We start from the raw sequence: 12,863 nt of genomic DNA, 5'->3' as shown, positions 1-12,863 counted from the left end.
CATCCTTTTTATTTCTAAACACCCATTTAGTTCCTATGATTGATTTGTCTTTGGGTTTAGGTATAAGTTCCCACACTTGGCTTCTTTCAAATTGATTTAGTTCCTCCTGCATAGCTATAATCCAAGAGTCATCTTTTAAGGCTTTTTCAATATTTTTGGATTCATCTTGAGATAAAAAGGCATAATGATTGCAACTATTTTTCAATGAGGCTCAAGTGGTTATTCCTTTTGAAGTTTCTCCAAGTATTTGTTCTTTTGGATGACTTTTAGTATATCTCCATTCTTTAGGTAGTTCTAGATTTTCTACAATGTTTTCATTTGAAGTCTCATTATTATTTTATTCTTTTATTTCAAGATCTTCTTCTTTTTGTGGAATGTCTTCTTTTTCATCATTCTTAATTTTATTTTCATAATTGTTTGATTCATTAAATGTTATGTGTATTGATTCAATGATAGTAAGAGTTCTTCTATTATAAACCCTATAGGCTTTGCTATTTGTAGAGTAGCCTAAAAAGATATCTTCATCCAATTTTGCATCGAACTTTCCTAAATCATCTTTAGTGTTAAGGATAAAACATTCGCATCCAAATACATGAAAATAAAAGATATTAGGTTTTCTTCCTTTCCATAGTTCATACGGTGTTTTTTCTATACTTGATCTTCTAGATACCCTATTTACAATATAACATGTTGTATTTACAGCTTCAGCCCAAAAGTATTTAGGTAGGTTATTTTCGTTTATCATTGTTCTTACCATTTCTTATAGGGTTCTATTTTTTATATCTACAACTCCATTTTATTGTGGAGTTCTAGGTGCTAAGAAATTATGGTTTATTCCATATTCATTACAGAATTTTTCAACCTCTTTGTTTCTAAACTCCAAACCTTGATCACTTCTAAAATTTGTTACATTATAGCCTTTTTCATTTTGTAATTTCTTACATAAGGTGATTAGCATGTCACAAGTTTCGTCTTTATTTGTTAGGAATAATACCCAAGTGAATCTTAAATAATCATCCACTATTACAAAAGCATATTATTTTCCTCCTAGGCTTAAGGTTCTAGTTGGACCTAATAAGTCTAGGTGTAATAGTTCTAGGGGTCTTTTAGTAGATATATACTTTTTTTTTTTTAAAGCTTGTTTTAGCTTGCTTTCCCTTTTGGCATGCATCACACATCTTGTCTTTTATGAATTTGGTATTTGGTAATCCTTTTACAAGATTTTTCTTTGATAATTTGGATAATAAGTCCATGCTAGCATGTCCTAACTTCCTATGCCATAGCCAACTTATTTCATATATGGCTGCCAAACAAGTTACGTTTTGATTCATTAGATTCTCAAGGTTTATATAATAAACATTATTTATCCTAAGAGCTATAAACCAGATTTTATTTTCTTTGGGATTTTGAATAACACATTTTTCTTTCTTAAAGGTTTTTTCAAACCCTTTGTCACTCAATTGACTAATGCTTAAAAGATTGTGTTTTAAACCTTCTACTAATAATACATCATCAATAGTAATAGAAGGTTCTTTACCTATTCTCCTGATGCCAATGATCTTACCTTTGACACTATCGCCAAAGGTGACATATCCTCCATCTTTTTTTTTTTAGAGAGGAAAACTTAATTTTATCGCCAGTCATGTGTCTTGAACACCTGCTGTCCAAGTACCACTTGTCCATTGATGATGTTGTCCTAAAATATACCTACAATGGAGGATTCATTGTATTAGTCTTTGGAACCCAAATCCTTTTAACTTTCTTTGTTTTGTTGTTAGTTCCATTATTAACTTTCCATTCTCCTTGTACTTTAACATACTTCCTTTTTAGTGGGCAATCAAACATTACGTGACCTTTAGTCTTGCACATATAGCAAGTAGTGTGTTCATGTTTATTGTTTAAGGAAGTGCTAGCATACTGCTTGGCTTCCTTGACGAAGTATTCCATGTATAATTTCTTATTCTTTTTGTTTGTTTTACCATTGTAACCTATTCCTTCTTTATTCCCATGTAGCCTTTGTTGTCTAATCATTTTTTCAAAATTATCTTTACCTTTCGTAAAATTATAATTGATTTTTTTCTTTATCCTCTACTAATTTCTTTAGTTTATTTATTTCTAGATCCTTTCTATTCAAGTTTTCTTTATGAGTTTTGCCTAATTCTTGAGTTACTTTACTTACTTCCTCCTCTAACTTCTCAATACAAGAATCTTTTTTTTTTTCAATGGTTTTGAATGATTCAAGTTGCTTCAATAGTTCTTTATTTTGATCCTTCAAGGTTATATTTCTTTTGGAAATTTTTATGAATCTTTTGTGTAAGGAAAATAATTCAGTTTGTAATTCCTTGTATGAGGGCATACTATCACATGACTCGTCACAAGATTCATTGCAAGATTCTATTGAAGAGTAGTAGGAATTTACCTCTTCGTCATTTGCCATGAAGCATACATTTGCTATCTCTTGTCCACTTGATTCATTTTCCGTTTCACTAGAGCTTGAGTCATCCCAAGTAGCCTTCATAGTTTCCTTCTTTTTTTTCTCGTTTTTCTTGAGCAATGGGCAGTCCAGTTTGATATGTCCTGGTTTTTTACAATGATAACATATAGGAGGTTCAATTTTACTTTTATTTTCTTTTCTACTTGATTCTCCTTTTTCAGTTTTCCTTTTGTTGAACTTTCTAGGAAATCTTTTATTCCTTCTATAAAACTTTCCTAGTCTCTTACTGATGAATGCTAGTTCATCTTGATCTAAGTCACTTGTTTCACTTTCTTCTTCACTTGAGCTGTGGCTTGATGCTTTTAGTGTAATAGATTTCTTATGCTTTGGTTCAAGATTTCTTTCTTTTAGAGCCATTTCATACGTAAGGAGTGAACCTATGAGTTCATCTAAGGAGGTGGTTTTTAGGTTTCTTCCTTCGGTAATTGCTGTAGCCTTAGGTTCCCATATGGAGGGAAGGCCTCTCAAAAATTTCCTAATCATTTCGAAGGTGGTGTAAGTTTCTCCTAAGGCACTTAAGGAATTGATTATGTGGGTGAATCTTGTGTACACACTTGATATGGTTTCATCTTGATTCATCTTGAATGCTTCATATTTGCTTGTTAACATGTCTATCCTATTGTCCCTAACATCAATAGTTCCTTCATATGTAACTTCTAAATTTCTTTAGCCGTTTTACAAGCCATGACCCTATTAAATTCATTAGTTTCTAAAGCACAATACAAAGCATTTATAGCACTTGAGTTTATTTGAAGCATTTTATAATCTGAATCGATCATACCCTTTTTCTCTTTTGGAATTTGTTTTCCATCTACTATCTTAGTGGGAATAAGGTCTCCATCCATAACTACTTCCCATGCTTTCTAATCCATGTGTTGGAGGTATATTTGCATTCTCTTTTTTCCAAAAGATGTAGTTGTGTCCACAAAAGATTGGTGGACAAGTTGAGGATTAGCCCTCTCCAAAAGGTGCTGCTCCTATATTTGCCATTTAGATATTTTTATAGCTTCTTGTTAGGAATTTTCTATAACTAGGCTCTAATACCAATTGAAATTAGGATAGCTTCTCAAGAGGGGGGGGGTGAATTGGATTTTTAAAAAATATTTCAATTTTAACACTCTGTTTTTCAATAATCACAACAAGTAAATACAAAATCAATTCAACCACAACCAATCAACAAGAAAATCAGAATCTTGATCTTTGTATCCATAGCCCTGTAATAAATTGTAAAGCACGCTGAATTTATGTAAGCCCTATGTTGATTCCAAACTCACAATTCTTCTTAGTGTTTAGTTTTTAAACAAACTTTCAGATCAATAAGTTTAGGATGATCAACCAGCGTAGTCCCTTTCGGTTTCAGCAATCAATATTGATCAAGCCAAAACAAATTATCCTCCGGTCTATTTAACAACCATACACTCAGAATTAACAATTTAAAGCATACACGCAAGTTGTAAGTATTGTTGAAAAAAAATAAAAAGTAAGGAAGAAAAGAGAGACACAAGGTTTTACAAGGTTTGTCTTATACCCAGCCTACGTCCTCGCCTTTGGAAAACCACCAAAGGATTCTACAACCATGAATCGTCTATAAACAAGAACCAAGATAGAGAAAAGTTCGTGTACAAGAAAACACTCTCACTGCAGATTAAGTTAGTACAACATTGAGCACAAGTATACTTCAAAGTAATTCAAATATAAAAGAATTTGAAGCTCAATACTGAATTTAGATCACCAAATGTCTTTCAAGTATTGAAAGATTCAGACTTGGAAAGCTTTACTTCGGAGTTTGAATCAACAGTAATTCAGTATTTGAAGTTGAATGAACACGAGAGACTTTGAGGGCTTTTTAGAGAACTTTGATTGCTGGAAAATTATTGGTGTCTAAAATCTTTGAAGCTAGGGGCTATTTATAGATGTTTTAAAAGTAATTCCTTACCCCTAAAGTTTCCCTCAAGTAATCCCCAAGTTTTTCAAAATAATAGTGCCAAAAAATCAATTTCAAAAATCTTCCCGTTGGAAGTTTTTAAGCCAACGTTCAAGTGGCAGTCGCCTGCCACGACCTGGCAGTCGCTTGTCATAGAAGAAACTTAAAACACAAAACACTGACAGTCGCCTGGCATGACCACCAGGCGCTTGGCTATGTTCAGGCATCGCCTGGCACCCTACTACCTCTTTGAAAATTCTTCATTTAATTTGAGCAGTCGCCTGCCACATGAAGGCAGTTGCCTGACCATTCTGTTTAAAAAAAAAAACTTTTTATTTTAAAAACCCTTCTTTTCTTTAATTTGAAAAACATACTCTAGGGTTTTTCTAAAAATATATTTATAAGTTTCTTTTGATTTTATGAGAGCTTCAATTCAGTTTATACTTGAAATTAACTTGAAGTACTTACATTCAAACATCCTTAAAACTTTATTCTTTTGATCTTCAAGTAAGTCTTTGTTCTTCTATCATCTTTGAGTTTTTGATAATTTCTTTGAGCTTTCATCAAGTTATCTTTAATCCTTATGCTCTTCAAGATCTTTTTTTAATCCATAAACTTTATCATCCGTTTGAGCTTTGTCACTACCTTTAAGCTTTGCCTTTTTCCTGAAGAACTTTCACTTAAACCATATTAAACACATCATGATTTGTTATCATCAAAATAAGAATTGCAAACCTTGTTAGGCTAACAATCTCCCCCTTTTTAATGATGACAAATCAAGAGCAAAAATAATAAGAGATAATACTCATGGCTCCCCCTTTCAATAAGCATGATATATTCATAGTCATAAGTAATGAATTCATGTTACTTGCAAAATGATCATACCCATATATATCCATCCATACAAGATCCATACACAATAATCCATACATATTCAAAGCCATATAGTTTTACAAACCATAGCTAGCATATTATCATTTTTCATTTTTGCACTCCCTTCTCTCAAACATCTCCCCCTTTGGACATCAATCAAAAAGGAGAAGAGAGTAATACAAAAAAAATATAGTGAAGTGCTACAATACATAGTACTTATAGATCTTACAAACATAAAGAATATACTATCCGGTAAAGCACTAATACATTGACAAAAGTTTTAAATAGCTCATACACATCAATCGAAGGCTTCCATAGATTTGGAAAAATTTTAACGTTGCGTTCGAGAGCATAGATTTCGAACATTTGAATGGATTTGGACAAATTTTAATACAATTTAATATTACATTTTATTTAAATTCAATGTAAGTTCAAGTCCAAAGTGTCTCGAAACACGAGGAGCATAAAATTATATTGAAATTTATTAAAGTCTATTTAAATCTAAACTTAAGGTGTAAAATGCATGCTCTGGAATGCAGCATGAGATTAGTTTATGGGGGATTTGTACAATAACTCAATAAGGTATTAGCATTGCGTGGGGAAGGGGATGCAGTGAATAAATCCAGCCGGGGACACGTGTCCAATTAGCATGCTTTACTGTTTCGTAGATAAGCATTATTCCACTTTTTTTTGTTCTTTTCTACAGTGACATTGCAACTCATATGTCCAAACGAAAAACATGTAAATGAATGTCCGTTCTAAATGAAATAAGTCTACATTGCCTCATTTATTATGATTCCTAAGTTTCACTCATACTTTCAAAAATAGTTTAACATTAAACTAAGTCTATCTTTTGTTTAGGACTTTGGAAAATTTTAACGCAATTTCGGCAGCATACAGTCTGTAAATTGGATGTTTTCCCATAAAACCTGCACCTGATAGGTTGAAATAGATCATTTATAAGAAATTGAAGGCACACGAGAAACTATATCCACTACCAGCATGCAATACACATCAACTGCATCCGCCATGCAGGAGGCATTCTAGACTAGCATGAAATCATGTAGCATATTCACGGGAGTAATCCATGTAACCATATCTTAAATTCATAATACGAACAGCAGAGAACAGTGGATAGTACTGAGTTTAGTGTGGTATTTTTATTCATCCAGACATTTGCACATGAACGTTATGAGATGATGAGAGCATTTAGTCTAAATGATTATGAAAGTGATGCTCCGTATAAGTTATGTATGCATTCAACTTATGCGTTTTTAAAATTTTCAAATCCTCATCCAAGTGTATATAATATTTTCAATGATTTTGGCACGGCAATGAATGCTTTAAGCTTACCGGATGAAAAACATGTAAATGAATGTCCGTTCTAAATGAACTAAGTCTAAATTGCCTCATTTATTATCATTCCTAAGTTTCACTCATCCTTTCAAAAATAGTTTAACATTAAACTAAGCCTATCTTTTGTTTAAGACTTTGGAAAATTTTAACGCAATTTCGACAGTATGTCGTCTGTAAAGTGGATGTTTTCCCATAAAACCTGCACCTGATAGGTTGAAATAGATCATTTATAAGAAGTTGAAGGAACACGAGAACCTATATCCACTGCCAGCATGCAATACACATCAACTGCATCCGCCATGCAGGAGGCATTTTAGACTAGCATTAAATCATGTAGCATATTCACAACAGTAATCCATGTAATCATATCTTAAATTCATAATTTAAATAAAAATTGTTATCTCGAGTCATCCAATAATATGCTCATTGAAAAGCTTTTAAATGACTTCAACATATCCTGAAAAATCGATGTGAGACCCAAATAGACATGAACCTGCTTTGCCACTATCGTACTATATACAAAATAACATGCCTCCGAATCATCTAGGTATTGAAGTAGCTAATGAACTGAGACACGGATGTTCTATTGTCATATGCGTAAAACTGAAAATTAACATAGTCTATGAGATTCCCATAACTCTTCCACAGAGCAAAGTAATGTTTCTGAACTTCGTTTTCATCAAATGGAGCTATAAAAGCAAAAGAGATTACCCCATTCTCCTTATGGGTCGCTATGAGCTGCCCTATGCACTGAGCAAAAGTTTTAGGATCAGCTTTAAAATGCTACTTTGACATTCGAATGTTTACCCTTGATGGAAGAAACATTGGAGGGGCTGAGATCATCTGAATCCCATAAGATGCTTAAGTTTCCATTTGTTGGAGAAGGAGAAGATAAGGCAGTATAATCAATGGCGAAGGAGAGAATGAAGTGGAATTGGACTTGTGGGTTGATGGGTACGTATGAAAATGTGACATGTTTGAACTCAGCTCCTATGTATTCACTGAAGACACCAGAGGTGTTGTGTGTTGTCTGGGTTGATGAAGAGGGAAAGGTATACAATCAAAAAAAAAACTCACTAATTGATCAAGATTTTATATAACAAATGACAATTTCGAAATTATAATAAATTATTAATATTTTCCTAAGAATTCATATACCAAGATTTTTATTAAAAAAAAAAAAAACAATGAAAAAACATCTTATTATGTAAATACTAAAATTTCAATTTTTTTTCAAGAGGTTAATCGGAGCATTAGTATCATAATCTTTTTTATTAAAATTTTTCACGTCCATAAGCCCTATATTTATATGGTGTTATAATAATATCTCATATCATTGTTTGTATTTTATAATTTTTAAACAAGGTTTTAATTTTTATAAATAACTCTGAATATTCACACTTTAATATAGGTAAACTAAATTATGACAATATATTATTAACTCACCTTGAAAATATATCTAAAGTTTATTGAAATTATAAAATTATTTTACACATTATTATTTATATAAAATTACATGCAATACATATGACCTTCCAACTAGCAATGAACTGCTTTTTAAAGAATAAAAGAAAATTTTGATTGTCCTTAAAGTGATAAATATGTAATGTTAGGTTTACCCTAATATTAAATAGAAATTTCACGTCTCAAAACCTACATTTTAACTCCATTGAGACCTTTCCTCTCCCGATCTATTCGGCTCATAACTCTTCGAATTTTAGTCCAACCATCTTCTATGGAACCCAAAACATTCACAATTGTGAATTAGCCTTCAAATTTATGTTGCCTATTAAAGGGAGATCCTGTAATCTAAGAATGTATACTCAAGTTGAGAAACGATATCAACATTATTTTTATTTACAAGAAAGGGATACCAAGTTAGTTCAAATTTGTTTTTATTCAATCTTCAATTTTTTTATTTTTTTAATTTAATTCTAACTTCAATTTCATGTGTGTATAACTCAAAAAAATTTATGCCCATCAGTTTTATCTCTATTTATTTTTCTGTAAATGAATGTCCGTTCTAAATGAACTAAGTTTACATTGCCTCATTTATTATAGTTCCTAAGTTTCACTCATCCTTTCAAAAATAGTTTAACATTAAACTAAGCCTATCTTTTGTTTAGGATTTTGGAAAATTTTAACGCAATTTCAGTAGCATAACGTCTGTAAATTGGATGTTTTCCCATAAAACCTGCACCTAATAGGTTGAAATAGATCATTTATAAGAAGTTGAAGGCACACGAGAACCTATATCCACTACCAGCATGCAATACACATCAACCGCATCAGTCATGCAAGAGGCATTCTAGACTAGCATGATTTAACATGAAACTCAATTTGTGATCATAATTCCTTATAATTAATCAGAGGAGCCACCCACATCATCTGGTCCAGATTGGTGCATCCTTTCCTCTAATTGCGCGTGCCTATTCATCATGGCTTGCATCTAGGCTCGAAAGCTGGAGACCTCTGATCACAATTCCGCGTTCTCCATTTCCATCATCTGCATCCGTCGAGCCATCTCCTACTTATCATACTCGGCCTCTCGATACTGTCGTTCCATCTCTGCATGAGCCGCCGCACCCATGGATGATGATGCTGTTGGGGCGATGTAACCATTTCCAAGACCTTTCACCCAGCCCCCCGCTTGTTGCCCAAGCACCGGAGAAGTGATCTCGAAATCTGTCATGTGCTGACTCCCCTCTGAAACAGGTGCATTCCTCAGCTTGACCATCCGTGCTTAATTTCAATCATGAAAATGATAAAAAGGAATAAGTAATACTACAACTTTGATGTTTTGAATAAAGTAATAAACTAAATCTTTTGCTTCACTTACATGTCTGTCCTGCGCACCCTCACACCACTCCCCCGATCGCCGTTGGTGTGTTCTCTGATATAGATCCGGCAGCGACTCCTCTACTTCAGTCTCGGGATCATGCTAAATTATCATATAAGACATCATTAGTATGATGTCATGTAATGGTCAGATAATTTTATATATAGTAATTACATGGCGATGATTTATGAATAGCCTCGATCCACTGCAATGCGTCGTAGGGAGTTTGCTGCGGTTTGCAGCATTTGTTTCATATATGGCCTACAAGAAAGATGTAATGATGACTTATTAGCGACATCATTGTGAAAAATTAGTGATTATAATACAACACACATCACCTGATAGTGCGGGTCGCAAAAATGGCGACACACCACGTCCCAATCCTCTTGGGATATCGTATCGTATGGCCACGCTTTTGCTTCATCTCCCATCGCTCGAAAATGGGAGCGCATTTTCGAGCGATAGCTCTTAAATTTATTACACAATTGGACGTCGACCGCCCTCCTCACATGGTCATCCTCGAGGATGTCCATATCAAACTCCTCCTGCATATATAGGTAATACAATTACAATGTTAGACAGTTATTGATTTGCTAGTATATTAAAAGTAAAAAAAAAAATTAAATTAAAAGCAGCTTTATAGGGTTTGGGAACTTACCAAAATGCGCATGTAAAGAACCATGTGCTACTCCTGAGTCACCTGCGGCCAGCTGACTATGGTGACTGGAGCATACTGTCGGCATATAATGTCGAGCTCCCTCGTCCACGCGGTGCACCAATCGTTCAGCGGGGCAGTGTATCCTAAACGAATGTCGATCTGAATCTGCTGTTTAGTCCTATCTAGGTGCTTCTTCAGCTACATGTTCTTTGCTACACCATGGCCTGACCTGACTGTGGACGTAGATGCTGAAAGTAGAGTTAATTTAAGAACAACATTATAATCATACACGTGAATAACTATCATCAATAGTTGACATGTAAATAAATTAATCATATCCATACCAACACTGCTCATGACGGTCGACAACTCACCCTGCATGTCAGTTGCATAAGTGGTATCCATGCCTGGCCGAGGTTCCGATGGCTCAGACAATGGTGCCACCACATTAGGACCGAGGGGGTTCGTCGGTCTGGAGGATGTCGGATCATCCTCATGCGATGTACTCGTGTGCCTAAAATGATTTCTCCAACATCGGACTCCTAGTGCCATATCTGCAAATTAATGGACAAGTAAATATAAGAAGTACGAATATTAGATGGATGCAGCATACATCTATTTTTAAGTTATTCACACATGTCAGATACATAGTGACAAAAATAACATGCCTACCCCCTCTATAGGTCCTCAATATTGGTATCATCCTCACTTTCTAAAGTGTCTTCCTCTTCACTACAGTACTCGACCCCTGTTTCATCTTCCCCATCAGTTTCCTTATCGTCGATGAAGTGAACATCTACAGAAGGTTCAATTGTAATGTCAAAAGTCCCTACGTGTTCTGCCCTGGCACCATCCCTATGCAATGGTATAGGATTAACGCCTTCTTCAACAACATCTGTAGCAGATTGCGCTGTTGCGTGGACAGATGGATCATATTCTTGGAATGAAGTCTCACTGGCACTCATCTCACTATCTGCAACTTCTGCAATAGTGTACAAACTTCGAAGAGGAATATTTTGGGCCATATGCCATTCACCCTTCAATTTGGTGTCTTTAAGGTAAAACACTTGTTTTTCCAGCGTCGCAAGCACGAAAGGGTCATTTTGATACCAGGACTTACTAAAATTGACACTGGTGAAGTAGGCATCAGTGTTTATCTTTGTCTTTTTATTGCCAATGTCCCACCAGGTACACTTGAACAGGTGGACGACTTTGTTTGCTCTATAGCTAAGCTCTATAATGTCATCCAATACACCAAAGTAGTCAATTTCTTCATCTCCTTTTGTGCCTAGCACCGCAACCCCACAATTTTGGGTTCTTTTATGCAGTTCGAGGGACTTTGTATGAAATCATAACCCGTTAACAGTGCAACCGCTGTAGCGGTTAACTCGTTGATCGGGGCCACATGCCAACGCGTACAAATATTTACTTGCCGTTGGTTCCTTATTGTAAAACATGACTTTCATCTATTAAATAAACAGGAGTTTAGAAGAATAAATTTGTCAATAGTGAAAACATACATTGCTTCTCACTCAAGCAGTTTTTGTTACTCACACGACTCCCAAACCAGTTGATAAATTCCTTCTTATGTCTTTTATCAACATTCCATTCATTTCAGGTTAGGAGTTCAGCTTTATGTTCGCTATATGCAACAGTAGTACATGTTAATGTCAAGTAAGTATATAATTATGCATATGTAAATACAATGCAAAGTAAGGAGTTTGGAATCACGTACTCGATATATGGAACAATTTCATCACAATTGTTGAGGATATAAAAATGAGCATTTTCTAGGTCATCCATATCAATGAAATTGTAAGCTCGTGCACCGAGGGCCAGACATTTTCTCGAAATAAAAAGCTCCTAGGTTCTTCATCTTCGGCATTAATAGCATGAACGTCTGCATTTCACTCATCACGAGTGAACATTGTGTTAATATCATGTAGATACATTGAGCAAAATGACATTCACTGTCAATGTATGCCTCAATGATTGAACCTTCAGGTCATGCCTTATTGTGCACGTACCCCTTCAAAGTGGACAAGAACCTATGCATTTTACGTAGCATTATAGACTTGTAGACACAATACAAAAAAATAAAAAATAAAAACAAGGAAATCACGTGGCCATTATACAAGGACTTTATACTTTACCTCTCAATAGGATACATCCAATGATATTGAACCGGTCCTCCAATTATGGCCTCCCTTGGTAAATGGACAGCTAGGTGGACCATCACATCAAAGAATGCTGGTGGAAAAATTTTCCCCAACTTGCATAGTATAATCATGATGTCATCCCCTAACCGTTCAAGTACGTTTACGCTCATTTTTTTTTAGCACAACTTCCGAAAAAAAAATCCCAGCTCAATCAGCATTGAGCGAACATCTTCAGTCAAGTTTCCACGAAGGAAAATGGGTAGAACCCGTTGTAGAAGGACGTGACAGCCTTGAATTTTCATTCCTAGCATCTTCCCTTCCTTCGTGTTTATGCATCGAGCTATGTTCGATGCATATCCATCGAGGAACTTCACTGATTTCAACCATTCGAAGAATTTATTCTTCTCATCCTTTGAAAATGTATAACAAGCTGATGACATGAGAACTTTGACCCCATCACAAAATAGGTGCAGTTCAGGTCATATTCCCATATCTTCCATATCTCGGCGAGCATTTGCAGTGTCCTTTGTCTTCCCATTTATATCAAGCAATGTATCAAT

General features: G+C 34.7%; 1 pseudogene; it reads right to left on the bottom strand.

Annotated features, from left to right (window-relative positions):
- Window positions 1-7,190: 7,190 nt before the first annotated feature.
- On the bottom strand, window positions 7,191-11,169 carry LOC131154553 (chitinase 1-like; annotated as a pseudogene).
- Between the last annotated feature and the right edge of the window lie 1,694 nt (window positions 11,170-12,863).

This window comes from Malania oleifera, chromosome 1 (genome assembly GCF_029873635.1).
Source record: "Malania oleifera isolate guangnan ecotype guangnan chromosome 1, ASM2987363v1, whole genome shotgun sequence".
In the NCBI taxonomy this organism is placed as follows: Eukaryota; Viridiplantae; Streptophyta; class Magnoliopsida; order Santalales; family Ximeniaceae; genus Malania; species Malania oleifera.
This window is presented reverse-complemented; position numbering and strand designations above follow the sequence as displayed.